Raw genomic sequence first — 27,823 nt, 5'->3', positions numbered from 1 at the left:
ACAGCCATTTAGCAGACAGATAGAAAAATATTGAACATATAATCTAAAAAAAAGTACATACTTCTGTCTTCTTCCTCTACATTTACATAAGCTATCTATCCTACGATAACGTAACCAGGATACAGAAGAATGCATTAAATGCTCTGACAAATCTATTGAGTCTGTAGGGATAGAATTTCTAACTTCGATTGCTTTAAATCAATCAAAGATCTATTTTATTACTGTTTAAAGTTAAGTTAAAGTTAAAATTTTAAACTTGAGTTTTTCATGTTCTTCATATTATTATTTTAAGTTTTTTCAATAGAAATGCTCCAAACTCTATCCTAAAATACAGTAATATAAGCATTGCATTCATCACTAAGGGACTTATGTTAATTAAGAGCCAGCCTGAGAGAAAACCGTACAATACTGTCCAAATCGAAGGTGGTCATATCTTGATAAAATTTGGTGGGTAGTTAGACTTCATAACATGTAATTAAAAAAAAACCCAGAAATTTTCCCCCATCATCCAACATGCCATAGGAAGCGCCACTTTCGTTCAGCGCATTTAAGTGCAAATGCACTTAAATAATTCAAGCTAAATGGTGAAATTCACATTTGATTTATTTTACTCAAAATTTCAATTTGCATTTCCTTTAAGGTATTTTAAAGTAACTTAAAACATTAGTATGACATCATCCTCTGTTCTTTTAATACTTTCTATTCCTTGAAAGGCCCAAGACAGCCCAGTAAGTCACCTGTAACCGTCCAATGACTTTTAAAAAATCTGTCCAGTATTAAGAATAATGGACAGTGTTTAATGACTTATTGGACGGCTATAGGTAAGTTAATAGATGAGGAAAACACAACAAAGACACAAATATTTGAAGCAATGAATTCAACATGTTTCACAATGTAATGGAATATATTCCAAGTCACAGAAACAAAAATTGAAAATGATGAAATATATATTCCAAATCACAATGAATGTCAAAACTTATATTTGAAGGAAATATCTCCGAATTCTATGTAACTTGCAACAACAACACGCTCGGGTATATCACTTTCCCCCTTTTTAATGCCTTCCTGGCAAGAATCAATTGCTACTTCATTCTCACTAGAACTCCGAATAATTTTGCTCACTTTCTGCAGGAGCACATCGAAATGCAACGGTATTTGGTCAATAGTCTTTGCCCGATTCGTTTCTGGCTTCAGCGATGAAAACATAATAATTATGTTGATTTCTTTATCACCCAACATCGTGATGTCCTTAAGCATGAAAACATCAACGTTAGGTACTGTGCAATATTCTCCCTGACAGTTAAAGAACACAGTCACTGCCCATTTACATTTCTCCGTTTTCTGCGAAAAGCCTTATCTAAATCATCTAAATATTGTTGATTTACTTACGGAAATCTTTCTGGGTTCCCAATGTTTTTCTGCATCATTGAATAGCTTTGGCCAAAAGTTGAGAAATAGTTGAAAAAAAAAACGTCCACTTTGAGTTCAAAGTTAATTATCTTGACAATCCTAAGCTTAAAATCCAAAATTCATTTAAAAAATGACATCTGTATTATTTGTAATTTGCTCATCATATCTGAATTTGATTTGCGTCAGAAATATGCTTTCTCCATCGGAAGAAGACATGCTTTCAACATTGACAATCACAAGAAAATGATTTTGGAATCTCATAGCATTGCGGTTAAATATTCTTAATTAGTTTATCTAAAAATAGCACTTACCTGTAACTGTCCACTAAGTCAACGACTACAATGAGTGTAAGTTTCCTTTGATTGTAAACAACCTTTACCTGAGACAGTCCAATAAGTAAACAATGCTTACTTAATACAATGGATGAGAAACAATTCTAAGAGAGTACATTATGAACACAATAGAGTAAATGTTTTAAGTAGGTTATAGGCCTCAGACTGTCCTTTCTGTGAATAGAGAGAAAGATTTTCAGGCCTAACGATCCTCCAACAGTTCTTTCTTCTCACAGAATGGGCAGTTTTCGGCCTATAACCTTTACATATTCTAACAGTCCAGTGATTTGACAGATTGATTTTGTGCAGTTATTGAACCTGATTATTGTTGACATTTATAGGAAAGTTAAAATGAACTTGTATATGTGTATATTTACTTGACATTGCAGGGATATGTATGATTTATGTTTTTCATGTAGTTGATAGGTGATATTGACAGGTTTAAGTGATCTGTATGTGATGAAACAGTTTGTACACGTTTTGAGTTACGTAGAAATCAACTGGTCATAGCTGTAGCAAAATTGTAGTATTTTAGCTTACTTGATGTGTCAGGGACTTTTAAATGGTCTTCTGTAGTAGATAAACCATAGCTTTATAGATGAAGTCATGTTTTCTTGTAGTTTAACGTTTTTTCAGTTGATTTTTGATTATCGGTGGTTATTATCTTGTTGTAAACTGACGTACAGGAATTGTTTACAAATTTGGTCTTCGTAATTGTGGGAGGTCGAGCCCGATCGTAAATGTTACGATAGTTTTGAGATTTTTGGACTTAATTGTGTTATTTGTTGTATTAAATGGATAATGATTTACTTATTTCGATTTAGGAATGTATTTGGTGATTACTTTGATTCAGAATAGTTGTCTTGTATGTAGTTAATAGATTTTTCTATAGACTTTGCCGCTTACGGGAGATGTCACGAGAGATTCTCCAACATTTTTCAAAGTGTCCAATATTTTCCAACCTTTACGTCATGTTTTTGTCTAAAAAGAAGAGATTCAAAGAATCTTTGCTCTTCTGCTAGGAGCATTGGTTGAGAAAAGCTGCGTTGTAGGGGTAAGGACTTAGAAGTTAGCATGGGTTGAGCGTTTTGAATTTAGACTTAAGAATGACTTCTTAATTTTATTTTAAGGAGAGACAGTGATATTCTAAGTACATTTTAGGAACTTTGCAATATTTTCGGAATTTTATAGGAAGTTTTGATCAGGTTTAGTGAATTTTCACTGAGAAATTAGACATTGAAATTTGCTGTTTGCTGAATTTTTGGTAAATTGTTGATAAATTTGAGAATAATATTTGAAATTGTTTTCAATAGATTTAGGTTATTTATACATTTATACATTTAGGAAGCTAATGTATTTCTAAATTTGGCTGTTGTTTGTAACTGGAATTCAGACTAAGAACTTTTCAGAAATTTTACTGGTGTTTGAATTTGTTAGGAAATTTGGTTTAAGGGATTAAGTTTTAGTTATTGGTTTTTACTTTCATCCAGGAGGTCTGGGAGAAATTTTGAGAGTGAAGAAGTTAAACGTTTGAGTGTTGTTTTAATTTCCAACATAAGAGTTGTGGGATAAGTTGGTTAGACAGATAAGTGGAGGAGACTAGACACAGACTGTTTGTTTGTTTGTTTGTTTTTATTGTTTAACGTCCCTCTCGAGACTTTTTCATTCATATGGAGACGCCACCACTTGCAGGTGGAGAGCTGCAAATTTTGACCTATACTCGACACTCATGGCCATTGAGCAGTGAGGGATCTTTTTCGTGCCAGCACCTACTGCGACACGGGACCTCGGTTTATACGGTCTCATCCGAAGGACCGGTCTCCTCGTCCCACAGTGGGATTCGAACCCGCGACGTAAGGATCAACTCCATACTCTGCGACTCTAGAGCGAACGCTCTAACCACTGCGCCACGCCGGCGACCTAGAGACAGACTGAGACAAAGTTTAGAAATTGTTGATTGTTTATTTGAGAGATAATTATTATAATAAATTAAAAACTGTATTTTGTCTCATTTCAAGTACAGAGATTTACAAGGTTTCTAATTGTGAAGTTTTCCAACGAGATTGGAATTGTGGGATAATAGAGATTAAGAACTGAGAAATAAGATTTTGAGTATTTAAGAATTTTAGTGACTTCCATAGATCTAGGTTGCAATAAGCTTGACAAATAGAGAAGAAAAGCTCAGAGATTTCGTGTATTAATAAATTTAGTGTAACTTAGAGAGCGCGGGTTAATAATAGGAGGTATGAGTTGTAGACATTGTAAGTGATAGAGTTGAGTAATTAAAAGGTTATTGATTAAAGGGAGATAACTTAGAAGAATTAAAAACAGTATCAATTTAAGGGATATAACTTAGTGTTGTGAAATAGAATTTAAGGTTATTGAATTTTAAACCTCTGTGCCCATAAACCCTCCTTAGCTAAGTTGAGCCGTGTAACACAAGTCTTGCCACGAAAGATAAGACAACCCCTAGTGAGTCTTGGAGAGAAAAGTAAAGGGAGGGAGAGACCCGTTACACGTTCTTCTAAAACTGACAATTATCATAATCAAATATATAACATATCAAAGGGTACAATGCCAAGTTTTAAGACTTGTCAAAATTATTACATATTGAATGGCTTAAATCTTCCAAGACCATGTTACGAAATTAAATGTTTGATCTTTTTGTCAAATATAACTCTAAACATTATCTTTGCAAAATATTAAACTATCTAATAATTTATTGAGATATAGATATTTACAAATTGCCAATTTTCGAAAAAAAATCTTCAAACTCAAATGGGTTACAAAGTCAAATATAGACCTTTAAATTATAAATCCTTGATGTAAGATAAGAAAAAAAATGTATCCATTTTCTTTATAGCCATAATTAAAGTAAAAAAAATGAAAATTGAAAATTAAATAAAAATGTCAAAAATGACCCCCTATATGAGGATTGGCATTTTGCCAAATGTTTAGAAATGGAATGAATTCATGATTAATTGTACTGGGTAACCTGCAAATTTTCAACAATCATATTAAATAATCATGTTTCTTACATTTTTAAGTCAGTTTCTCTATAATAAAAAAAAAATGGAAATTACATGTTTTTAAATTCAGGAGTACTCTATTACATCATGCTGATATAAATTGTGAGACTTGAATACATTTGAGCCTCTGATAAGTTGTTTGCATTCTGCCAATCTTAAATTGGTACACTCTTTTAAAAATAACATTTTGGAGTTATAAAAATACTGATATGAAATACTTTACAAAATACTCTATAAGGGAGTTTAGCAATTATTTTTCAAACCATAGAACATAATTTTCATACATCCATGTAGATTCATTTTGGTATAATTCTGACATATGAGTTAAATAAGTAAAAATCAAAGAATTGTTTTTATAAAAATCTGGGTTTTTAAAAATTATTATCGCATGTTTTATTTCTTTAAAAATTAGTGATTTCACAGTTGTTAGTCTCTATATCTTTAAGCTATGTCATGATGTTGTGTTAGTCATGATCAGTAATTTCAACATACCAATATTTTCAAAATTCACTTAAAATTGTATGTGTATAAATATTTCAAAAAAATTCTAATATATAGTCAAATGACACAAATGTATTCATTTCAATCATAGTGCAAGTACTAGAAATAATATATCACCGTTTGCTTTTTCTTGATCATCTAAAATAAAAACACACACATTACAAGAAATACATATACAATGTCAGTGCATGATTTCAAATAATGATACATGCATGTACATACGAGGGGTTATCAAAAGGTTCCTGGACTGATGCGATAAAATTAATACTATGTAGTCTGTGCTGACAAAATTTATAAGGAACATAAACCAAATGCAACAAAAGTTTAAGAAATGAAAATTTTAGCTTGATACTTTGATAATTTGCCAAATTATTCTTAAATTAAAAAGACATTATATAATCACCCGGCGCTGTCGCTATTAAGTTTCATGACGTCCGACAACGTCATTGTTTCTCAGTGACCGCTCTCTCCGCCTCATGCACATATCTTGATGAGATTACCTGGATTAAGTAAGGACTTAAGCCCGTCTTGTTTATATGACTTAACAATGCCATGAACAGCTGCTTTCAATGCATATAATATTGTAAATGGATCTACACATAGGGAAAGATCCTCACTTGATTATGTTAGAATACTTGCTTGTTGGAGTTCATTTTCTACCACACATGATCAACGTCACTTTTCGATGTGACTGACTTTTGACACCCTGATTACAAATCGACATTAACTGTGCATCTGTCATCTCTCTGACTCTTTTTGGGGTATTTTAAAACACGTATTCTGGATGCATTTTAATTTTTCTGAAGCCCGTTTAAACATTTCCTAGGTCTATACCAGTTTTTCCAGGTGCGAAACTTAATAGAATGTTGGAAAAAGAACCCCCTTCCCCTTTTTGACGTCATTTTCAAGCACTTAATTGTTTGGAACTTCATATAAAATTTACGCAAAGATGTCATAGAACTTACAGAATAGGGTAAAAATTGCCAATTTTACGAAACAATTGTGTCGTACCACACGCCTGAATGAACGGGATTTTTTTTAATGACAAATGCTCATATCAAAGTGAGTTTTTCTCAGTTACACTCAGGTAGAAAAAAACGTTATATTTGAGTTTGCGCCGCCTGGATATACCATTGCTTACAAAAACATTAACAATTTATTAGAAAATAAAATTTATGATTTATGGTTTATTCTACAGATAGAAAAGATGATGCTAACTAAATGTGTTAAAATTCATTGATTTACCTACAGCGGTTTTAATTTTATGGCACTAGTCCACGAACTTTTTGATAACCCCTAGTATTGACATGCTAGCATTTTTCTAGTTAACACAAGTTCCAGATCTTTGAATATCACTGGTATTAAACGATGGAAAAATTATATAATTATGTTCTACATACATTTTATTTTGAAAGTAAATTTGTCATTAATATTTTGATTCACAATATCTTTCAATAAATCTGACTTATCATGAATCAGTGTTTTCCATGCACTTTCAAAGTTTTTTCCCTCTAAATCCTAATCATATACCAAATTTGCATAAATTTTACAAAAGAACTTTCTTTAAGTTTGGATCTAAGTTTACTTCACAAAATTTGAAAATCACCTCCTGATCTGAGAAGAATTAAAATGCAACCATTCAATTTTCTCTGACTGTTTTGAACACTGATCATTTCTCATCATTTGCATTTTGCAGTAATGTAGTCAAACTTTTATTTTTTTCCTTTCTGTCACATTCAACATATATACTGTATAAGACTTCTTTCACTTTAGGACTATGTCTCTTTAATAAGGATTTTGATTATCTTCAGGGCCCATCCTTCTGATAGGGGTATCACTATATCTGAAATAATCTTTTCAAGTGAAATATATTGAGATAACGAACAGTGTACAAGCTGAAGTCCATTAAACAATGCAAAGTTTGGAGCAGAGCAAACACGGGCCTCTAAAACATCAGAGGTGAGATCAGGTGCCATGGAGGAGTGAGCATCCCTTGCTGACCGGTCACACCCATCTGTGTGCGCCTAATCATGCTCGGGAAATAACGGAAAAATTCAGTGTGTAAATAATGGCCTAACAGTTAGTTTGAAAAATGTCAGTCAGCATTTGACTTAATGATAAACTGTATTTGCTGACAAGGTCATTGTATCGACCATAGAACTTACGAAATGACGACTTTAAACGAGGCTGCCGATATGCTTGTTTCATCATCTTGTTTTTCAATAACTTACCTCGTTTCAGAAATTGTTCATACGTAGAGCATGCTCTTGCGTATCGAATCAACTGAGAGATAAAAACCCCATAGACAGGTGATGCAGGTATATTGCTGCATAATTAAGGAAAGTTGACGATTGAAAAGTTAAAGTCAATACGTTTATCATAAAGCTTGGTTGTTAGATTACCATCAACGTCTTTTTCAAGTAAAATATCCAAATATGAAACAGATGTGTCAGACTCTGTGGTATCTTTTATCTCAAGCTCACCGGGATATATCGTATCGACATAAGAATGGAAATAACCATTGTTAATTGACAATACGTCGTCAATATATCTAAATGTCGAGTTGAAGGCCACAGCAAGTGTTTTCTTCTTTTCAAGTATAAGATTTTGAACAAACCCTGCTTCATATGAATACAAAAATAGGTTTGCTAATAACGGGTACCCATGGGAATTCCAATAGATTGTTGGAAGACCTGGTCTCCAAAAATCACATAGACATTTTCAATCAGAAACTCAAGCATCTTTTTAATATCAACTTCAGAGTACTTGTATGTACAATCAGAATGTTTTTTAACAAAATAATTTTGCAAATAACCAATGACAAGGTAAGTAAATTTACGAGTTCCATTTTTATTGAAAAAGCAGCTGTCAATGATATCAAAAAGCCTGGACTTTAATTTATCGTGGGGAATGATTGTATATAAAGTTGAAAAGTCATAATTTTCATGTTGTTGAGTTTGGTAAAGTTTTGTGATTTCAATTTTTCCAAAAGTTCCTTGGAATTTTTAAGTATCCACATCTGATTTACACCATTTCTCGAATATATTGTTGCACAGCACTCCTGAAGTTTCTCCTTCAATACTGTTAAAATTTTTGCGAGGAGTAAAGAAAGAGGCTTGGTAGAATATTTACTGGAACCCGCTATCTATTTTGTTTGTAAGGATTTTTATAAAGTTTCGAAATCCAATATAGATATGGTAATTCAAATTAATGTTGGTTGTTGTGAATATTAAGAATATTCAAAACTGACATATGATTTTGAAGAATTTCCTCCTTAGAAAGGGAGCTCTGGGTTTAAGTTGAATTACCACTTGTAGAATTAAATCCAAGTTCCTCTAAAATACAATTCAAATAATGAGCCTTAAAAACTTCAGTTCTGACCAACAAGCTATCAAGAATTTTCTTGTTTGTAAATGATTTACTTTGTCCAGGTATTTTTCCTTGCTGCTGTAAATAATGATGAAAAATCGGGGGGGGGGGGGTTCATAATCGATTATCAGAATAATCGGATACCTATAATCAATCAATAATCGATTGATTTCAAGAATCTTTTTTTTTTTAATTTTTGAATGAAGAGTAAATAAATTTTGAAAAAACGTCACCACGATGTTTTAAAGCATATCATAAAAATTTTACCAAGTAGAGTCTATCACAATTTCCCTTTCTTCACACTGATACAACATAAAAGGCCTTCGCACAGGGGCTGTTTTCGCGTTCAAGCTGGGTTGTTTCTTTCTTACATTCAAAGATCTTAAAAATGAGTTTTCCCACTTTCATAGTGCAGTGATGCTCCACAAACAACTCCCTACTGACCTTCTGATACATCTGTCAGTTTTTAAACAATAATACTAAAGAGTTCCAACATGGGAGATAACAATTTAACTCCAAGGAAATTGGTTGCAGGGGGCTTAAATAAGCAATAAAGATTTATATGAAGTATCTAAATCAGTTATTCCTATTTAAAAAGTATATTAGATTAAGAATCCTCATTTTTCAATTAGATATAAAAGAAATAGACTATGAAAATGATAATAGACTTTTATTTAGAACATGTAAAATTGTAGCGAAGTATGGTATTTCAAAGTTAATTTAAAATATGCAAATATTATTTCCCAAGCTCAATATTTTAATACGATAAGATTACACTTATTTTAAAGGACTTGTCCCATATTTAAAAAAAAAAATCCGTGATTTTATGAAAAATATTATCTACAACCTTGTTTACTAAAATATTAAATAAAATAAAGGTTTGTATTGATATTTTAAGAGAAATTTAGAGTTGAAATTCAAACAAGTTTACTAAGACCAATGATAGCACTGAATTCTTAGAAGAAAATGTTGTTTTTTTTTTGAAAAACGATGCAGAAAACATACATTGAACTATTACAATAATAATATACGGGACGGGACCGGGGTAATTGATAATAATACCTTTAGTTTGAAAATTGCTGACTTATTGCAGAGCTTGTCAGTTTTAATAACTAGTATATGATTATAGAAGAAAGGGTAATTATAGTAAAGATCCCGTCACCTTTTCAAACTATAGGTATTATTATCAATTACCCCGGTCCCGTCCCGTATATTATTATTGTAATAGTTCAATGTATGTTTTCTGCATCGTTTTTCAAAAAAGATACATTTTCTTCTAAGAATTCAGTGCTATCATTGGTCTTAGTAAACTTGTTTGAATTTCAACTCTAAATTTCTCTTAAAATATCCATAGAAACCTTTATTTTATTTAATATTTTAGTAAACAAGGTTGTAGATAATATTTTTCATAAAATTACGGATTTTTTTTTTAAATATGGGACAAGTCCTTTAAAATAAGTGTAATCTTACCGTATTAAAATATTGAGCTTGGGAAATAATATCTGCATATTTTAAACTAGATGCTGTCATGAGACAGTAATACCCGCACTAAGGTGTTTGCCTCTAAATGCACACTCCTTCATATTGGGCTTACCAAGGAAAAAGTCCAAATAATTCTATAATTTACACAGTACATGTATTCGTCAAATCGAGCATAAAATGCTCAGGTGACCATGTGACCCATGAACCTCTTATACGCATTTCATATACTTAATTCATTACCAGTCTGAAATAACAGAATTTAATTAATGATGTAAATTAGATTTTGATAAAAGGGGGGGATATAAATTTTTGGCCCATAATTGGAACTTTTTAAATTTACTTTCTCAACAACAAATAATATTATTTCAGTACAAAGCGTTTTTGATGAATTTATCAAAATGTGCAAACTTTTTTTAGTATTTGATTAGGCAAAAACCTCCTTGAAAAGCCATACCCAATCAATTTTGTCCCCCCCCCCCCAACACACACACACAATTTGCCTGTTTTTGGAAATAGGCCTAGATGGCAAAGTTATGTTAAAACATCATTTGTTATGATAATTTAGAATTTGTTCTTGTACTGTACATGTATGTGAACACCTTTTTGAAAATTTCTACATCACATTGGGCTTGCGTCACCCTACCAGTGCGAGTACTAGTTTTACCATTATCATTTTTAGATTGCACATGCCATGTGACATGGTGCAGTGTTACATGTATATCAGTGGAAATTAATTCATTTTGTGTTTTAATTGGATTATATTTCATGAAGTTGACAGGACCTATGACAGTCGGTAAGTACAAGTTTAAGTATAGATTGGGGTAAAATAAACCGAAATGCAAATAGTTAGGTTAAAGTTTAAAAAGGATCAAAGATCATCGGCAATCTCCTATGCAGAGTTGTCGTTCGTTTCTCTCTCAGACACTGAATGTATGAGCCGATGGTAGAGAGTGGATCAGATGCCACAATAGACGAATTTCGCATTCTGAAGAAGAGTTATCTCCCGTTGTCGACATTACATTCAGTTACAGGCACAGATCCGGGAATTTTTTTCCGGGGGGGGGGGGAGGGGGGGTCCACACCTCAGTCCCAAAAAAATTCCAGCGCAGAATTTCCTGAGAAGCAAAAAAAAAAAAAATAAAACCAAACAAAAACAAACAAACAAAATAAAAACAATGATGGTGGGGTCCATGTTTTTAAAGGGGGGGGGGGGGCATCCAAAGTCATTTTTTATTTGCTTCTGTAAATCAGTATATAGTCCTATTTAAATAACTCTGCAAATTCCAGGGAGGGGGGGGGGGGTTTCCAATCTCCCTAGCTGCTCCCTGTCCCTGAAATGACAAATGATCATGTGACTCCTGAATAGTAGAAAACTTTTCCTTTTGACTATACATAATTTTGTTTCTTGTGTTAGGCCAAATAAAAAATATGTGTGGTTCCGGTTACCCGACCGTCCCTATTTTATACCCCCGACCCTAAACTTTTTTTTGGGCAATTTTCATATTTTTTCCGGAATTTTCCCAGATTTCTATCAATGGCTCTGGTTTAAGTTTTAGTTTCAGCAATGACGGCCTCCTAGCAAAACATAGTGTAAGTGTTTAATAGTATTAAATCCAAAGCAAGCTAGCATGTAGGTGTCCCCTACTAATATTGACTAGCATATTATCACACCACATCTAAATGCCACTTGCAAAGGAGTGATAGGTATTATTTAGAAAAATTAAGAAAATCATTTTGTTAAAAAAAAAAACCTACCTACCTACCTACCTACCCTAATTTTTTTGGAGGTGTAACCGGAACCACACATATTTTTTTGTTTGGCCTTATTATGTTATGTACATCTAATGGTTTAAGGTTATGAACCCCTGGAGGTCATCCCCACTCTCTTAATGAACTGGAAATGTTCATAATATGACTACATCAAATTAAATTAAAGTGCATCAATGATGAGATTACTTGACATTTCATTCATGAATTTGGGTCAACCCATGTACCCTCCTAGAATTAGGAATGAAAATCATTCAAAGAGATGGACCATTAAACTATTTGTATATATATTCACATTTTTTTATGTCAAACCAAAGTATTAGACTAGTTTGCATACATGAACAAACAGGGGTCTGGGAAGGGGAAGGGGCAAGGGGAAGGAGTTATCTCTTTACGTCTTAATTGTTGAAAACGCCTAAAATGAATGTTAACCTCAAATCTGACTTGTATGTCTTCATTATTTTTAATTGGTGGTGTCTCCGTATGAGTGAAAAATTCCCAAGAGGGACATTTAACAACAAGGTTGTGCATTTTAAAATTCACTAAGCTCTGTGGTTGAATTAGCTATACCAGTTTAGCTTATTTTGCTACTCAAAGCACCTTAATTAACTATTTTTAATCATACTGTTTTCTGAAATGTGAAGTTTTTTCAACATGATATAAGTCATACCTTTTCAGCTTCTGAAAACAATGCATGAAAAAAAAAACTGCTTTTCAAATACTGTAACTCTTTCCAAGTACTTGTGATCATCAGTTTTTAGCTCACTTGAGTTTTTCTGGTTTTCTGATCACATTTTGTTTGTCATCCATCTGTCCGCCTGTAAACTTTTCACATTTTTGTCTTCTTCACTAGAACCGCTGGGCCAATTTCAACCAACCCTGCCACAAAGCATCTTCGGGTAAAGGGGATTCAAGTTTGTTCAAGTGAAGGGTCACACCCTCTTTCAAGGGGGGATAATCAAGAATTAGTGAAAATTTGGTGGTATCATTTTAAAAAAGTCTTATCAAGAACCACTGACTGGGCCCAAAAAGTTGAAACTTTCTTTACATAGACTTAGTGTAGCTTCAAATTTGTTAAAACTATGACCCACTGGGGTAGGGTGGGGCCACATATGGGGATCCAATGATTTACATAGAAAAATGCAGGGGATTTTTTCCATCATAAATCTTCTTCTCATGAACAGCAAGGGCATTATTGTCGTCCGTTTTCACAAAAGGGACCTAGGGGACATTAATTCTCATTTGTCTGTCAGTCTGTCCATTTGTCAGTCTGTCCATCTGTCACAATAAATTTAACCTTGGTAATAACTTTTGAATAATAAGAGATAGGGCTTTCACATTTTACATGTACATTACCTACAAGAACTTTCTAAACATACCATGATTTTTGAACCCATGACCTTGACCTTGAAGTTTGACCTACTTTTCAAAAAATTTAACATTATTTTAAATGATCATTTTGAAAGAGAAAAGATAGGGTGTTCATATTATACCTGTATATTACCTGTGACAAGACCTTTCTAAATATATCATGACTTTTGACTCTGTGACATTGACCTTGAAGTTTAACCTACTTTTCAAAAATGTTATATTTCCTTATAACATTTTATTGAGAAGAGATAGGACTTTTATATTTGACATGTACATTACCTGTAACAAGATGTTTCCAAGCATGCTATGATTTTTTTACCCCTTGACCTTGATGTTTTACCTAATTTTCAAAAATTTTAACTTTGGTGATTACTTTTGAATGACATATGATAGGGCGTGCATATTTGAAACAATATGTCATAAATAATGGCATCCCATCCACTAGGACACGGAAAGCAGGGGACCACAATTCTTTGAATTTGCTTGTTTAACTTAGTCATTTTGATATGGAAACATCCTCATATAGTGTAGATTCAAGTTTTTTATGCCCTGCCATGAATATGGTCGAGGCATATAGTGTTTGTCATGTCCGACTTCAATAAAACGTCATATGCTGATACATACTGATGTAAGCTTTTCAACATCAAAATTTTTGACCTTGACTTTTCCTTTGACCTTGACCTTACTTTTATTAAATTAGTGTCTAGATCAGTTTTGAATAAACAATTCAAGATATATTTATCAAACTTCATATGCTGAAAGATACTGCTGAGAGCTATCAATTGCATCAACTTTTTTTTACCTTGACTTTCCCTTTGACCTTGACCTCACTTTTTTAAATTAGTATTTATCTACGTTTTAAATAAAGCATTTCTGATATTTTTATTGAACTTCTATGCTAATAGTAAATACATACTGATATAAGCTTTTCAACTGCATCAGCATTTTGACCTCAACCTTTCCTTTGACCTTGACCTCTCTTTTCTCAAATAAGTGTTAAGCTCAGTTTTAAATAAATCATTCAAGATATTTTTATCAAACCTAATATGCTGATATTGTATTAGTGAGAGCTATTCAACTGCATCTAATTTTTTCACCTTGCACTTTCCTGTGACCTTGACCTCCCTTCTCTTTAATTTGTATTTTGCTTAGTTTTAAAGAAACAATCTAAGATATTTTTTATGTAAGCATGCACTTATACATAATTTTGTGAGAATTTATCATCTATATCCATTTTTTTTTAGATTTTAGTTTCAATTTTAAAGAAACTGTTCGAGATATTCTCATCAAACTTCATACACTCATACAAATTTTCAGGTTGCATTAGTAATACATTCGGCGGGGCATTTATGTCCTATGGACATATTTCTAGTTTTCAAATCATGACCTCCGAGGATAAGGTCAGGCCACAATAAGGGATCAAAGTTTTATAGAGATTTAAAAGGAAAAAAAATCTTCAAATTTCTTCTTTTTAAGAACAACAAAAGCATGATTAATATGGAAACATTCCCAAGAAGTGTAGATTCAAGTTTGTACAAATCATGACCCCATGGGTTAGGGAGGGGCCATTTTTTTCCTGCCCCTATTTGCTATCCACATGGAAATGCAAATTTTAAAACCATTTTACACATCCACAGGACAAAATCAATCATCTTCCAAATGATCATGATTTAAGGCTAGTGCATAAAATATAAGGGAAGTTCTGGGAACCAGGATGTTTAAACATGTTAAATATTTAAAAAAAAAAAATTGACCCCCATTTGACCCCCAGGGGGAAAAAAAGAATTCCGAAACCTTACTGCACATCTATAGGACACCACCAATCATCTCCCAAAAGATGATTAAGCTACTGTGTAAAATGTAAGAGGAGTTCAGGGAACCAGGGGCTTTTTGCATAAAAAACGTCATTTTTCGACCCCCATTTGACCCCCAGGGTGAAAATGAAAATTCCGAAACCTTACTGCACATCAACATGACACCACCAAGCATCTCCCAAAAGACGATTAGGCTGCTGTGTAAAATGTAAGAGGAGCTCTGGGAATCAGGGGCTTTTTGCATAAAAAACGTCATTTTTCGACCCCCATTTGACCCCCAGGGTGAAAATGAAAATTCTGAAACCTTACTGCACATCTGCAGGACACCACCAACCATCCCCCAAAAGATGATTAAGCTACTGTGTAAAATGTAAGAGGAGTTCAGGGAACCAGGGGCTTTTTGCATAAAAAACGTCATTTTTCGACCCCCATTTGACCCCCAGGGTGAAAATGAAAATTCTGAAACCTTCCTGCACATCTCCATGACACCACTAACCATCTCAAAAAAGATGATTAGGCTACTGTGTAAAATGTAAGAGGAGTTCAGGGAACCAGGGCTTTTTGCCCAAAAAATGTCATTTTTTGACCCCCATTTGACCCCGTGGGTGAAAATGAAAATTCCGAAACCTTACTGCACATCTGCAGGACACCACTAACCATCCCCCAAAAGATGATTAGGCTACTGTGTAAAATGTAAGAGGAGTTCAGGGAACCAGGGGCTTTTTGCATAAAAAACGTCATTTTTCGACCCCCATTTGACCCCCAGGGTAAAAGTGAAAATTCTGAAATCTTACTGCACATCTACATGACACCACCAACCATCTCCCAAAAGATGATTAGGCTACTGTGTAAAATGTAAGAGGAGTTCAGGGAACCAGGGGTTTTTTGCATAAAAAACGTCATTTTTTGACCCCCATTTGACCCCGTGGGTGAAAATGAAAATTCCGAAACCTTACTGCACATCTCCATGACACCACTAACCATCTCCCAAAAGATGATTAAGCTACTGTGTAAAATGTAAGAGGAGTTCAGGGAACCAGGGGCTTTTTGCATAAATAACGTCATTTTTCGACCCCCATTTGACCCCCAGGGTGAAAATGAAAATTCCGAAACTTTACTGCACATCTACATGACACCACCAACCATCTCCCAAAAGATGATTAGGCTACTGTGTAAAATGTAAGAGGAGTTTGAGAAATAAGAGTGTGACAGACGGACGGACGGACGGACAGACATGAGTAACAACAATATACCCAAACTTTCTTTAGAAAGTGCGGGTATAATTAACTTTGAAATACCATACTTAGCTACAATTTTACATGTTCTAAATAATAGTCTATTATCATTTTCATAGTCTATTTCTTTTATATCTAAATGAAAAATGAGGATTCTTAATCTAATATACTGTAGATGTGCAGTAAGGTTTCGGAATTTTCATTTTCACCCTGGGGGTCAAATGGGGGTCGAAAAATGACGTTTTTTATGCAAAAAGCCTCTGGTTCCCTGAACTCCTCTTACATTTTACACAGTAGCCTAATCATCTTTTCGGAGATGATTGATGGTGTCCTGTAGATATGCAGTAAGGTTTCGGAATTTTCATTTTCACCCTGGGGGTCAAATGGGATTCGAAAATTACTTTTTTATGCAAAAAAAACCCCTGGTTCCCTGAACTCCTCTTACATTTTACACATTAGCCTAATCATGTTTTGGGAGATGGTTAGTGGTGTCCTGTAGATGTGCAGTAAGGTTTCGGTATTTTCATTTTCATTCTGGGGGTCAAATGGGGGTCAAAAATTGGCGGTTTTTTACGCAAAAAGCCCCTGGTTCCCCGAACTCCTCTTAGATTTTACACAGAAGCCTAATCATCTTTTGGAAGATGGTGGGTGGTGTCATGTAGATGTGCAATAAGGTTTCGGAATTTTCATTTTTACCATGGGGGTCAAATGGGGGTCAAATAATGACTTTTTTTTAATGCAAAAAGCCTCTGGTTCCCTGAACTCCTTTTACATTTTACACAGTAGCCTAATCATCTTTTGGTAGATGATTGGTAGTGTCATGTAAATGTGCAGTAAGGTTTCGGAATTTTCATTTTCACCCTGGGGGTCAAATGGGGGTCGAAAAATGACGTTTTCTTATGCAAAAAGCCCCTGGTTCCCAGAACTCCTCTTACATTTTACATATGGGCCTAATCATCTTTTGGGAGATGGTTGATGGTGTCCTGTAGATGTGCATTAAGTTTTTGGAATTTTCATTTTCACCCTAGGGATCAAATAGGGTTCAATTTCTTTTTTAAAAAAATATCTAACATGTTTAAACACCCTGGTTGCCAGAACTTACCTTATATTTTATGCATTAGCCTTAAATCATGATCATTTGGAATATGATTGGTTTTGTCCTGTGGATGTGTAAAATGGTTTCAAAATTTGCATTTCCAAGTGGATGGCAAATAGGGGCAGGAAAAAATGGCCCCTCCCTAACCCATGGGGTCATGATTTGTACAAACTTGAATCTACACTTCTTGAGAATGTTTCCATATTAATCATGCTCTTGTTCTTGAAAAGAAGAATTTTGAAGATTTTTTTTCCATTTATTCCTATATAAAACTTTGATCCCTTATTGTGGCCTGACCCCACCCTTGGAGGTCATGATTTGAAAACTAGAAATATGTCCGTAGGACATGAATGCCCCCCGAATGTATATTACTAATGCAACATGAAAATTTGTATGAGTGCATGAAGTTTGATGAGAATATCTTGAACAGTTTCTTTAAAATTGAAACTAAAATCTAAAAAAAAAAAATGGATATAGTTGATAAATTCTCACCAAATTATGTTTAAGTGCATGCTTACATAAGAATATTTTAAATTGTTTCTTTAAAACTTAGCAAAATACAAATTAAAGAGAAGGGAGTCAAGGTCACAGGAAAGTGCAAGGTGAAAAGTTTTTGATGCAGTTGAATAGCTCTCACTAATACATATCAGCTTATTAGGTTTGATAAAAATATCTTGAATGATTTATTTAAAACTGAGCTTAACACTTATTTAAGAAAAGAGAGGTTGAGGTCAAAATGTTGATGCAGTTGAAAAGCTTACATCAGTATGTATTTACTATTAGCATATCAAGTTTGATAAAAATATCATAAATGGTTTATTTAAAATGTAGATAAACACTAATTTAAAAAAGTGAGGTCAAGGTCAAAGGAAAAGTCAAGGTCATAAAGTTTATATTCATAGCTCTCAGCAAAATGTATCAGTATATGAAGTTTGATAAATATATCTTGAATTGTTTATTTAAACTGATCTAGACACTAATTTAAGAAAAGTGAGGTCAAGGTCAATGGAAAGGTCAAGGTCAAAAAATGTTGATGCAATTGCATAGCTCTTATCAATATCTATCAGCATATGAAGTTTGATAAAAATATCTTAGATAGTATCTTTGAAACTGAGCTTTGAACTGAGCTAAAAGCAAAGTGCGACAGAAGGACAGACAGAAGGACGGAAGGACGGAAGATGGACATGATAAACACTATATGCCTCAGCCATATTCATGGCGGGGCATTAAAACTTGAATCTACACCATATGAAGATGTTTCCATATCCAAATGACTAACAAGCAAATTCAAAGAATTGTGGTCACCTGCTTTCCATGTCTTAGTGGATGGGATGCCATTATTTATGACACTGTTTCAAATATGCACGTCCTATCATATGTCATTCATAAGTAATCATAATCACCAAAGTTAAAATTTTTGAAAATTAGGTAAAACATCAATCTCAAGGGGTAAAAAATTATAGCATGCTCGGAAACATCTTGTTACAGGTAATGTACATGTCAAATATGAAAGTCCTATCTCTTCTCAATCAAAAGTTATAAGGAAATATAACAATTGTGAAAACTAGATTAAACTTCAAGGTCAATGTCACAGAGTCAAAAGTCATGATATATTTAGAAAGGTCTTGTCACAGGTAATATACAGGTATAATATGAATGCCCTATTTTTTCTGCTTCAAAAATGATCAATTTAAAATAATGTTAATTTTTTTTAAAGTAGGTCAAACTTCAAGGTAAAGGTCATGGGTTCAAAAATCATAGTATATTTAGAAAGTTCTTGTAGGTAATGTACATGTGAAATATTAAAGCCCTATCATTATTCAAAAGTTATGACCATGGTTAAATTTATTGTGACAGACGGACAGACTGACAAAAAGACAGACTGACAGACAAATGAGATTTAATGTCCCCTAGGTCCCTTTCGCGAAAAAGGGGGACAATAATGCCTTTGCTGTTCTTGAGAAGAAGATTTATGATGGAAAAAATCCCCTGCATTTTTTATGTAAATCTTATGATCCCCTTATGTGGCCCCACCCTACCCCAGTGGGTCATAATTTGAACAAATTCGAATCTACACTAAGTCATGTAAAGAAAGTTTCAACTTTTTGAGCCCAGTCAGTAGTTCTTGATAAGACTTTTTTAAATGATAATACAAAATTTTCACTAATTCTTGATTATCCCCCTTGAAAGAGGGTGTAACCCTTCATTTGAACAATCTTGAATCCCCTTTACCCGAAGATGCTTCGTGGCAAGGTTGGTTGAAATTGGCCAAGTGATTCCAGTGAAGAAGACAAAAATTTGAAAAGTTTACAGACGGACAGATGGATGACAGACAAAATGTGATCAGAAAACCAGAAAAACTCAAGTGACCTAAAAACTTATGATCACAAGTACTTGGAAAGAGTTACAGTAGTTGAAAGCAGTTTTTTTTTTTTTCATGCATTGTTTTCAGAAGTTGAAAATGTATGACTTGTATCCATGTTGAAAAAAAAAACTGCACATTTCAGAAAACAGTATGATTAAAAATTGTTAATCAAGCTGCTTTGAGTAGCAAAAGAAGCCAGACTGGTATAGCTAATTCAACCACAGAGCTTAGTCAATTTTAAGATGCACAACCTTTTCAACTTTTAATCATTAATTGACAGACAAATGAGATTTAATGTCCCCTAGGTCCCTTTCGCGAAAAAGGGGGACAATAATGCCTTTGCTGTTCTTGAGAAGAAGATTTATGACAATTCAACCACAGAGCTTAGTCAATTTTAAGATGCACAATCTTTTCAACTCTTAATCATTCTTAAAATATTTTTATCATCATTTCTGATTCAAGGGAGAACTAGAGATATGACCAGAAGTATATCTGTTGACCAATAAACATGTACATGTATATTGTGTTTTTTAAGTCATTTGTTTGTTTGTTGTTAAATGTCCCTCTCGGGAATTTTTCACTCATATGGAGACACCACCACTTTAAAATAATGAAGACGTACAAGTCGGATTTGAGGTTAACATTCATTTTAGGAGTTTTCAACAATTAAGACGTAGAGAGATAACTCCTTCCCCTCGCCCCTCCCCCTTCCCAGACCCCTGCTTGTTCATGTATGCAAACTAATACTTTGTTTTGACATTTAAAAAAAATATGAATATATACAAATAGTTTAATGGTCCATCCCTTTGAATGATTTTGATTCCTAATTTTATTCTAGGAGGGTACATGGGTTGACCCAAATTCATGAATGAAATGTCGAGCAATCTTATCATTGATGCACTTTTATTTAATTTGATGTAGTCTTATTGTGAACATTTCCAGTTCATTAAGAGAGTGGGGATGACCTCCAAGGGTTCATAGATGTACATAACATAACAACACAAGAAACAAGATTATGTATAGTCAAATGGAAACGTTTTCTACTATTTTGGAGTCACATGATCATTTGTCATTTCAGGGACAGGGAGCGGTTAGGGAGATTGCCCCCCCCCCCCCCCTTGGAATTTGCAGAGCTATTTTATTTAAAAAGACTATATACTGATTTACAGAAACAAATAAAAAATGACTTTGGACACCCTCCCCCCATAAAAATTGGACCCCACTATCATTGTTTTTATTTTATTTGTTTGTTTGTTTTGTTTTGTTTATTTGTTTTTGTTTTTTTGTTTTTGTTTTTGTTTGTTTGTTTGTTTTGTTTTGTTGTTGTTGTTGTTGTTTTTTTTTTTTTTTTTTTTGCTTCTCAGGATATTTTGGGCTGGAATTTTTTTTGACTGAGGTGTGCCCCCCCCCCCCCTCCCACCGGAAAAAAATTCCTAGATCTCTGCATGTAACTGAATGTAATGTCGACAACGGGAGATAACTCTTCAGAATGTGAAATTCGTCTATTGTGGCATCCGATGATCTTTGATCCTTTTTAAACTTTAACCTAACCATTTGCATTACGGTTCATTTTACCCCAATCTATACTTAAACTTGTACTTACCGACTGTCATAGGTCCTGTCAACTTCATGAAATATAATCCAATTAAAACACAAAATGAATTAATTCCTACTGATATACATGTAACACTGCACTGTGTGCAATCTAAAAAAGATAATGGTAAAACTAGTACAAGTACTGGTAGGGTGATGCAAGCCCAATGTGATGTAGAAATTTTCAAAAAGGTGTTCACATACATGTACAGTACAAGAACAAATTGTAAATTATCGTAACAAACGATGTTTTAGCATAACTTTGCCATCTAGGCCTATTTCCAAAAACAGACAAATTGTGTGTGTTGGCGGGGGGGGGGGGGGGGGGGAGCAAAATTGGTTGGGTATGGCTTTTCAAGGAGGTTTTTGCCTAATCAAATACTAAAGAAAAGTTTGCACATTTTGATAAATTCATTAAAAACGCTTTGTACTAAAATAAAAATTTGTTTGTTTAGAAAAAAATTTAAAAAGTTCAATTACGCCCCAAAAATTTATATCCCTCTTTTTATCAAAACCTAATTTACATCATTAATTAAATTCTGTTATTTCAGACTGGTAATGAATTAAGTAAAGGAAATACATGTAAAATGTAGTCGTGATAATACTTAAGGAATGTCTTAAAGTTTTGTGTGAATTATTGGTGTGTATATCACACAGACTTGTAACGTAGGCATATTTCATGAAGCGCGCTAGCGCTTCATGAAAAATATGCCTACGTGCAAGTCTGTGTGATTTACACACCAATAATTCACACTTAACTTAAAAACATTCCTTATATTCACATTTCAAATGTCCAAAAGCACAAAAGTATACTCAATGTTTGAATTATTCGCTGCCCTATATCGTTACATTTTTATTAACGTCTCTTCAGCTCATTGTGACGTCACTTTAGCGCGAGTTTCTCCGTGCATATTTCTACGCGTGAGTATACACGAAAATGGCATTCGAATCGATTTCACAGTTGGTTAAGTAGAAAAACATAGCAAATGTAAATCTATTTATGTATTCATCTTTCTTCCAGTTATATATATGGTAATCCTTTTCTCTGTGATTGCGACTTGAAAGGCTTTGTCAGATTTCTGAAAACAATGAGGGAATTGTACCTAGGCCGTGATCCAGAATGTGCTTCTCCTGGCGTCTTGAAAGGAACACGTCTCACCAATCTATCAGTTTCAAACTTGACGTGTCTTCCCATTAATATTAGAACACTTCATAAAACTGACGCTGAGATAGAGACATCGTCCTTGACCTTGCCTGTCTGGGAAACTAGCTCTCTGACTCCGACATCTCCGAATGTTGATGTTGTTTTCACCACTTCAGAAGGAAATTACTGTAAGTTTATTCTAAAGTTTTACGGAATAATTGCACAAACAAATAAAAAAAAATTATGCAAATTGAACCAAAAATTTACTTCAATATTATTTTTACTTATGAAATCAGTCCATATTTAGATTAAACGTAGTTCATAAATTATGAGAATTTATGGGAAATAATTAATCAACATGTACGAGGGTTGTCCGTAAAGTTCGTGGACAAGCTAAAATATAAATAGAAGTTGTGTTATATGTATTTTTATTAGCATATTTATTATCCTTTACTATATGTGAATTATAAAATGTAAAATTTTATTCAGATTTAAATGTATAATTACAATTATGACTTTATTATTAGACTTGGGATGGTGACCCAGAGCACGGCAAAGTTTTAATTAAAAAGTTATTTATCACTTTACACATTTCATTTGTATTTTGTAAAATTCGACGAAAATTTGGATGACTTTCGCATTATGACGTTGACAACAGTTTTAGCATCAAACCTGCAAAATTTGAATGTCTAAAGTTTCGAAATGGCGGAGAAATCGAGGTTAGAATCTATTAAGACAGGATCGTCGTTGTTCGAAAAAAGGGACGTTTTCGGAAAAGGTGGAGCAGAGAGCAATGATAAAATTTTGTGTATACATCGTAAAAACACCAACAGAGACCCATACATTCGTATATGAGGAATAAAAATTAATTTCTTTATCTACGAATACATATTGTTCCAAATTGAACATGTTTTTCAAAAAGAATGTTTGATAGTTAAGTATACAGGGTCAACGATTATGTTAAAACCGTAAAACATCGAAAGAAGATTATAAAAGTACATTATCATTAACAATTATAACCTTATACCTATACAGTGTTAAGATACGTTTTATACTTTATATAATGCAATGAAAATGACAAAACCCATAAATTTTGTCCTAATCATGATTTATCTTGCAAGTTTAACATTCTTATAAATTATTGCCTCTGAAAAACGTTGACAGAAGATGGGAGATAAATCTGTATGTGATCGTCAACAATTTCGATTTTTTTATTGTTATACAAAAATATCGTTTATTTACAGTACAGAATTAGACATTTTTGTCGTTTGACTTACTTTGGTCGACTTAATTACTTAACACTCCAATTACGACCGTAAAACCATGCCAGAAGATCATAAAAGGTATATAAGTTCCGGTATGTTTGCTTTCATAAGAATCCACGCAATGGTAAGTATTAAAATTTTGATTATGCATCTAAAATGAACATTAACATTTTCATGTTTCTTGTACGACATATTTTTTTTTTAATTACAGAAGTATATTAGAAATGCTCATTTATGTTATTATTCATTTGTCGTAGACAAGATTACAATGACACCATTCAAGAAGTTTTTTTTATTTAAAATCATACTGATTTTGTTTCTTTATTCTTATTTAACACTCACTGTGTCTACAGGACCCCAACTTTGACGACAAACGGTTTGCAACACGATTTCTCAATCGCTTCCTGCTATATTTCCAGAAACTGGATCTTTGTTAGAAGAGACTTTATCATATGTATACATGTAATTGTCAAAAACCTGAATTTTTCAAAGAGATTGTCAGAATATATAATTCTAAAATATAAAGTGAAATATATATGCAACATTTGAAAAAAGATATTGTAAACCTTGTTAGAAGCCGATATGATCTCAAAATATAAATGCTGTTGTGTAGTGTAATTTTTTTTTTTCAAATGTATTTGTTGATTGATAATTCAAAGATTATAAATTTGTCTGTATGCAAATTATTTTTGGTACACCTTTAGCATATCGATGTATGAAATGGTTAGAAACTGTTGGAATTTCATCTTAAAGGATGTCTGGGATTTGGTAAAATAAAACACTTTAAAGATTTTAAGGGCATTAAATCTAGAAATTGTCTTTCGTTCCCATAATTTATTCATGTATTATTTAATTATTTTTATTATAGCTTCTTTCTTTGCGTTAAGTTGATGAACACACATATTCTGTCTTGAATTAAATGTCATTTCATTTTTACGACACTTTGCCAACATTTTTGAATAATCTGTCATAATTGTCCAATGTTCGCATTTAATCCATCAGATTTTGTTCAGAAAATTTAAGCAGAGGCGGTTGCTTCAATTACATCGTATATCAGGTGGAAAATATATGTACACAAAGAAGTGTTATCTACCTTTCCATGAGAAGTGTTGAATATATGCATAGCCCCCCTTTTCTCAATTGATCGTGTTCGATTCTGTAATTTAAAAAAACCCCATTCCGACAAATATTTAAATTGAAATGATACTTAATATTTATATTGTTAGTAGATGAATAAATTAATGTCTCGACCGTTCATTTTCCATATGATCAATTACTGACCCATATAGTTTGTCGACATAAGCCACATGCAAGTAAAACAAACTACAAAAATACTTGAAATTGACGACATTTAAAAATCAAAATCAGCAAGCATCAAGCATTTAGTTAAAAAATGTGGAAAGTGGTATAAAAATAAATTTGGTTAAAACTCGTGTGAAAATTTGAAGAACAAAGGGTTTGATAAAAAAAAAAAACTAGCAAAAAATAATTTTTGTATTAATATTGTTGCCATAGAAACCCCCCTTTCAGATAGCATGTTTTGTACTTTAGTATAACACTAGAATTTATGGTTAAGTAAACACATTTTTATTACTTGTCATAAAAAAAAGCTTTTCAATTTATTTTTTATTCAATAAAATATTACTCTCATTTAACCACTGTTGATTATTGAAATTCTCTTTACCTTTTGATAAATACTAGTTTTTCGAGGTTAATTTTGCTTCAACAATCCAGTAAATTTTAAGCACTTTATGTAAAAACTACAACAACATTAAAGCTTATCAACATAAAATATGTATTTTACAGTGTTAGCTCTAAAAGAATAAAGGAAAAACCCATAGGCAACTTAAACATTTATGTAGGAAAACTAATTTAGATCTATAATTTTCTGTCACTTTAACTTCAAATTATCTCCATTTGGTACAGCTCTTTTAACACAGGAGTGAAAACGGTATTTTTTGCTTGTATTGTTTTCAATGCATGCACAGAAGACTGGCAGAAAATTACAAACTTAGAGCGGTCTTTTGGCGTCTTAATGGTTCTTATTACGGTAAGTAATTGAAATTTTTTACCCTTTTTTACAGCTGAAGAATGTATAGCATAAATTAATCATGCAGTAAAATATGTAACACTAGGCAAGTGTTTTAATATAGTTTGGTTTTGCATGTTTTAATAATTTAATTCTCATTGATTATATTAGTTTTTTGCATTTCATAAGTAAAAAAAAATTGAAGAGAGTTATTTTGAAATGTAAAATAGTTGGTTAGTCACATCATTGTATCCCAAATTATAGAGTCTAATCATAATGTCGTATTCACGGTATGTATTACCTTAGTCACTCCCCAGCTAATATTAATTGGTAGGGTACTGTAAATCACTTTTTATTCGCGATTACTTTATTTTCGAGTAATTACGCAATAAATTTATTCTCGCGTATATTTGTAATGTAAAGGATTACAGTAACCACAGTTCGCTAAAATTTTGTCTTTCTTATAAATAACGAATAGCTATATCGCGTAAATAAGGTGTCGCGAAAATATAGTGATCTACAGTAAATAAAAATTTATTATAGTAGATATATTTTTATTTACCATTTAAATATGTGAAAAATGGATGGACTTTTTTTTTATGTCGTCCGAAAAAAAATGAAAAGGGGAGGTACACTCTGTACTTAATATATTTTAGGAGAAGGGATTACTTTGGAAGTACTGCTATCATACAAATTTTTATAATGTAGTTATAATATAGTATATATACCACAGAAAAAATAAATAATGAATTCTTAAAATTTCACTTGTTGCTGATGTCATTCAGTGTTTACTTTTTAAAGAAAATTCACATTCAGCTAATATTTTCTCCAGTTCCACCGAACTAATTTAAGCTAAACCTGATTCAAACTTTAAGCATCCTTAGGTTTAAAGCATTTAAGTTAGATGAAATGAATAACTATACCCTACCCTTTTTTCTTGGAGGGGGGTGATAATGGAAAGAAATGAAAAGGTAATTTAGTGTTTTGACAAACTTAAACCAGTTGACCTTTTTATTGCAAGTTTTTAAATTTAAAGAATCTAAAATCAACATGATCTCAATTTTTGAGTTCTGTACTTCTGTTTGTAGAATGAATTCAGCTTTTTGGAGCCAAAATCAGACAGAAACAGAATTGGATGAGGAAAGAAAAGCAAAGGTATGCGCATATTACATATATATTTCGGATGTGCTGACATAGATTTAGACAGGGAAAAAACATGTTAATACATATAGTAAAAACTTAAACGTATTTTTAATAAAACAATTAACCATTGAGATTTCTTGGCATTTGATTTCAATAAACATGCTTTGCATAAATCATCATCGCAAGCCAAGGATTTTGTGTCCATTCTATTTTCCACAAATACCTGGGTTTGTGGAAATGGAATGAACACAAAACCTGTGGCGTGCCACGATGTGTTTTAATGGGATTTATTAGACGTTTTAAGTAGCTAGGTATAAAATTCTTGAAATACAGAATACATGGAAAACATATTACATCATCTATTTTGTTATATCCAAAAAAAAAAAAAAAAAAAAGAATTTGTATAAATCAAATCACTTGATATCCAGACTTTAAGTTCAAATTTTAAAAGAATTAAAAACAAACAAATAAAACGAGCTCAACTTGAAACGATGCCTAATATATGACGGTAAAGCTATATAATATTATCACATTTTTATGTTCTCACTCTTTCAGAATTTTGAGAATATATCATTTCAGTACAGACCAGTTATGCTGGAAGTCGGTGAATAGTGATTACCCTCAGGGAGCCAGAAAACAGATCCATGCAATGTATTCATGAAAATGGGTCTAATAAAATGGGTTCAATCCAAAAGTAACAATCTTTGTATGTCTGTCAGCACCTTCTTGTTGATGTAAAACTAATAACTAATTAATTCTTGGCATGTAGATTCATAATTAGATAGTAGATGAATTTGAAACACATCTTTATTTTCTGCATTTTGAAGTATCATAGAACCAGGTCATTAAAGATCAATCAATTAATTTCAAAATTGTCA

The 27,823-nt window shown here is 32.7% G+C and overlaps 1 long non-coding RNA gene across 1 annotated transcript in view; it reads left to right on the top strand.

The window, feature by feature from the left end:
* LOC133201108 (uncharacterized) overlaps positions 1–22,445 on the top strand; it is a 36,068-nt gene extending 13,623 nt beyond the window's left edge. The window contains exon 3 of the long non-coding RNA XR_009723042.1: positions 22,386–22,445. This is a non-coding gene — a long non-coding RNA (uncharacterized LOC133201108). The remainder of the gene's footprint in view (positions 1–22,385) is intronic.
* Positions 22,446–27,823: the final 5,378 nt, after the last annotated feature.

Source organism: Saccostrea echinata, unplaced genomic scaffold (genome assembly GCF_033153115.1).
Source record: "Saccostrea echinata isolate AGI-Se365-2 ecotype Australia unplaced genomic scaffold, CSIRO_AGI_Sech_v1 ptg000042l, whole genome shotgun sequence".
Lineage (NCBI taxonomy): Eukaryota > Metazoa > Mollusca > Bivalvia > Ostreida > Ostreidae > Saccostrea > Saccostrea echinata.
The sequence above is the reverse complement of the archived record's forward strand: the minus strand, read 5'-3'. Positions and strand labels throughout refer to the sequence as shown.